Source organism: Phalaenopsis equestris, unplaced genomic scaffold (assembly GCF_001263595.1).
Source record: "Phalaenopsis equestris unplaced genomic scaffold, ASM126359v1 Scaffold000002, whole genome shotgun sequence".
NCBI classification, from domain to species: Eukaryota; Viridiplantae; Streptophyta; class Magnoliopsida; order Asparagales; family Orchidaceae; genus Phalaenopsis; species Phalaenopsis equestris.
This window is the reverse complement of record NW_018164444.1, coordinates 16,924,394-16,929,204: the sequence shown is the minus strand read 5'-3', so window position 1 is coordinate 16,929,204 and position 4,811 is coordinate 16,924,394. Positions and strand designations below refer to the sequence as shown.

Below are 4,811 nucleotides of genomic sequence, written 5' to 3'. Positions count from 1 at the left end.
CCCTCCCACCCTCGCGCCTAAGGGATAAATTAATCAGGAAAGTCGAAGAGAAAGGGACGAGCACCTGAATTCCTTCCATAAGGATGACTTCGGTGATCAAGAATACTGGTTCCAACACTTTGGAATTCAATATCAGAGCAAGCTGAGAGAGGAGACTGCATATGAAGAACACAGGGATTTATGCATCAAAGTGGATCTATCGCAATTCGATAAAGGTATAGATCCAGATGACTTTATTGAATGGCTACTGTCAGTTGAGAGGTTCTTCGAGTACAAAAAGGTGCCAGAAGACAAGAGATTAAAGTTTGTAGCCATCAAATTGAAGAAGAGTGTCTTCTTGTGGTGGGAAAACTTGCAGAGACGGAGAAAGAGAGAGGGCGGTGTAAGATACCAGAGGTGAGGAAGGAGACGCAGAGAAAACACATGCCTTCTCATTGTCGCCAATATATGTTTATATGACTCCACCTACAGCAGAGAGACTTATCAATGGAGGAGGCGCAGTTTGACCAGTTGCAGATGAAGTGTGTGTTAGTTGAGCCAAAGGAACATTCTATAGCCTGATATCTTGCGGGATTGATGCCCGTTATCAACAACTTTGTGTTGTTGTAGCCCTATTGATCACTGGGAGATGTTCGGACCTTAGATTTGCTGGTGGAGAGAAAACAGCACAGAGCAGGCAACCACCATCATTCAGGCGGTCACCCGTAGTTGGAGACATCAATTTGAACACGCCTCTTGGAGTTGAGAAAATTGATTTGGATAATCACAGATCCCTCCCGAGTGAGAAGAAGACCGAGAAGAGTAGCACTCCTAGTATAGTCCTCACTCGAAAATGTTTTAGATGTCATAGATTTAGGCACATTCCTCCAGCTGCCCGAAAAGTTGAGTTGTGTATCTTATCAAGCAGGGTGTAGTGGAGGAGGTTAGCGACGAGGAGGTAGCTGAAAAATAGGTTGAGGTGTATCATCTTCCACCAGATAAGGTTGAGATGCTCGTTGTTCGATGCGTCCTAGAGACTGAGGAAATGAGGGATTTGCAATGGGTTCGTCATAACATATTCTACACCCATTACACTGTGAATGGGATGGGTAGTCTCATCATCGGTGGAGGGAGCAGCAAGAACGTGAAATCTATGCAAATAGTGTCGAAATTGGGCTTCATGACTTAGAGGCATTCTCTGTTGTATTTTCTAATGTGACTGAAGAAAGAGAACAGGTTCAGCATTGACTGGAGTTGCCTAGTGGAGTTTTTTATTAGGAGTAGGCTGCAGGATCAGGTGTGGTGTATTGTGGTACCCATGGATGTCTGCCACCTTTTGTTGGGGAGAATGTAGTAATTTGATCGTAGGACTCAGCAAAATGGATTCAGAAACACCTGCTCCTTCACCATGGGAGGTGCATCATCCTTCTCACTTTTGCGAATCCCAAGATCACGTGTACCCTTGTCAGCAGAGCAGTGTCGGTGGGACCAATTTTGGTGATGATGGAGAATGAAATGACTGAGACGCCAATTCCAGCCATGGGAAGAGAGCATTTTAGGATATCACGGTTGATACCTTACCGCCATGGTCGCCTCATTTTAGGATATCACGGTTGATACCTTACCGCCATGGTCGCCTCCAATCAGGGAGGCTTAAATTACCCTTGCTTCAGATCAGGTTGAGTCAACCTTGGGCTATTTTAGGAGGGTACGGCAGTATATACATGATATGCAACCCAGAAGATTGGATCCATATGGATATATGCTCGTAAGTGGAGAAGATTCCTCCAGTGCTGTGAGAGGCACTCAGCTGCCAGTGGGATCCAAGTGCTTCTCGGGCAGTCAAAGATCCGTCAACCCGGGAGGTTCTAGCTACTTTGTCACCATCAACGTGCAAACAAAAGCTTTAACGAATGAAGTTGAAGCTCCTCCAACCTCGGGAGACTGACAGGGGGCTCCTTGAGGTTTGAATTGGTTGGGAACAGTTGGGCCGGTTCAGTCAAGGGGTGCATGGGTCGGCCGGCTCTTATTTTGGGTTTAGGGTTGCCGCCCAAGGGGATGGGACTCCCCCCTTCTAATTATCTACTATATATAGGGTATTTTATGTCATTAGAGTTCAATTTTTGCTTAAGATTTATGTCAGGACAACCGTCGATATCCTGTTTTCCCTTCTAGAGTTATATCCGACGAAGAGAATATGCTCCAGTTCTAACTTGTCGCGAGATGGTATGTATTCTTCCCTTTTACTGCTTGTTGTCGCCTTCCCCTATCCATCTCTGCTGCTTCCGTGACTCCTCACACCTGACCACCTGTTGTTGTGAGACCCATCCACTTCATATTGCCGTACCCCCTTCCTCCTCTTTGTTTCCTACCGCTAAGTCACCCAGCTTTCCTACAGGCGGCTGCTAACACCATTCCTTCTGTCTCCTTACACAGCAATCCAACCTCACCTCCCCTTCACCCTACCCACGGTAACCCCTTACCAACCCTTCCAACTTCCTCCCTTGTGGTCATTCCCGACCAGCCCTCACCATCCCTACTGGAACACCACACACTTTCCTCCTTGCTACTACCTAACAGCCAACTTTCCATCATAACATTTTCTTCCTCTCAAACCTCAACACCACCACCCTGATCTACGCCCTAATTTTGTATTGTCATTGTTTTTCTTGTTTTTTAAGTCTCTTGTTTGTAACCCTTTTAAATTTCAGCAATAATATATGTATTTCTTTTGTGGTTTGTGGTTTAGGTTAACTCCGACATCACTTAATTCCAACGTTAGTTATGAAACTGATTGGCTGTAATAATCAATTTTGTAGGAACCTGCATATGAGATTTTGCTTGCATATAATCCATTATCAATTTCCATATCTTGACATTCACAATTATTTGCAAAATGCTCAAATTCACCATATCTATACCGCTTTCTTACTATAGTTTGGCTTGGGAAAAAATTCAGCATTGGGTAAAAATGGGATTCCTTTCTTCTTCGATTGTCGCAGTTGTGGCTATAGGTAACCTCATCGGGTTGTCTCCTCTTGAAGTATGCAAGCCTCTATTGCAGTTGAAGTATTTCTTGTTGTATGCCATTCATAGTAAGCTCTTGGGTACCTTTTTTGGAGTCCTCCTAGGCAACATTGTGTCATTTTCTCATGATCAGGTTGTTGGCGGGTGTAGGATTGCAAATCAAAGGATGGTCGGGGGCTTAGATTTTGGCGGCAGGTGTCGGGGTGAAATTTTGGTAAATTTAGGAAAGATTGATTTTGAATTTTTTAGGTTTGGGGCTAGGAACTATGGTTTGAATTGGTGGTAGATTTAAGTTGCGGAATTTTGGGAAGGCATAGGAATGCCAAATCCCAAAAATTTTTTGTTTGTCGAGCTCGGATACTAGGTGATACTGTTTGAGAGCTCTTAGAAGGTATTTGAAGGTGGATTTGCGGAGAGGTGGTTGTGGAATGGCAAGGGGGAGATAATGGGCAAATTTGGCGATATTTAGAAGGGGATAAGTATCACTTAGTGGTTGTACCGGGTAAAAACAATAAAGATAGCATTGAAATGATGATATATGAAGGTCAACGAGGTTTACCCATCTGTTCCTGCACAAGCTACAAACACCACTTATAAAAGGAAAAGAATACAATACTCCATTAGGGTAAAAATCAAAGATGCTACCTTAAAACACACAAAACAAATCAAAAAGTCCCTAAAATAGAATATAATAAAATATAAATAGTCCCTCCAGTAAAAACCTACATAGAAATAAGGAAAATAAGAAATAAAGAAATAGGAAATAAAATAATATAAAATAAATTAAAAAGGAAGGAAATCTACTGAAATTAGAAATCGGGCGTTCGAACCATCGGTCATGCGACTTCTAGACTCTGCTTTCTCGCGGAATCGTGTGGCTTTCTTCGGCCCGCAGAATCCCACGAAAATGGGTCACGCGATCCCTATATTGAGCTCCGCATCACTTTTGCTTTGGTTTATGCATTTGGATATTGTGTTCTTTGATTTTTCAACATCAAGGAGTGTTGTGACCTCTTCCGTTTGTAAGTGGTATGCATATAGCTTGCTGAAAAATAGGTTATGGATCTTCCTTGGTAGTCTTGCCTCACCAAACCCATTGTTTCAGCCCAAAAATTTTAACTTTTTCAATCTCCTTCCAACTTTGACCTCACATATTCTCTCCCTTGCCATTCTACAATCATCTCTCTGTTAAATCTGATCCTTAAACAGCTTCTAGAACTCCTACAATTGTCACTCGATACAGTGTCTAATCTTAATTCCAATTTTCAACCCTAAACCCCTAAATCATCCCCTCTTTGTCAGTTAAAACCCTAATTGGGAGAATATTAATACTATGATGCTGAGGTGAAACATAAAAAGAGGTGTCGAGCTCTCAATAAAAGACTTGCAAAGGAAGATTCTGCAACAAAGGTTTGTTTTGATAGGAGGCAACACGGAGAGATCACACGTAACCTAATGGTGACTCATCAGACCAAGCGAACGAAGTCATCCCCTTCCGCCTTAAGTTTCTAGTGGTGAAGAATCAATGCCTCAATGATTTAACATTCAATACCAGACCCATTGATGCCTTCTTTCAGCAAGCTTGCGCACATAACCTCTTAGCTTACTTGTCGTATAGGGTTTCTTGGTGGGTGCTGGAATGGGAGGGTAGGTGAGAGGGAGAGATGTCAGGAGATTTGGCCATGTAAAAGAGAGAGTGGCAGGAACAGGTATACAGTGCATATGGGCATGGCGTGAAGTGTGAGGCCTCTTTTTTCTTCATTCCTTTTTTTTTTTTTTTTCATCTTGTTCGACAGTTAGTATAC

General features: G+C 42.8%; 1 protein-coding gene across 4 annotated transcripts in view; it reads left to right on the top strand.

Moving 5' to 3' along the window:
• LOC110039438 (DENN domain and WD repeat-containing protein SCD1) overlaps positions 1 to 4,811 on the top strand; it is a 149,499-nt gene that overhangs the window by 135,870 nt on the left and 8,818 nt on the right. The gene's annotated exons all lie outside the window — the stretch shown is intronic.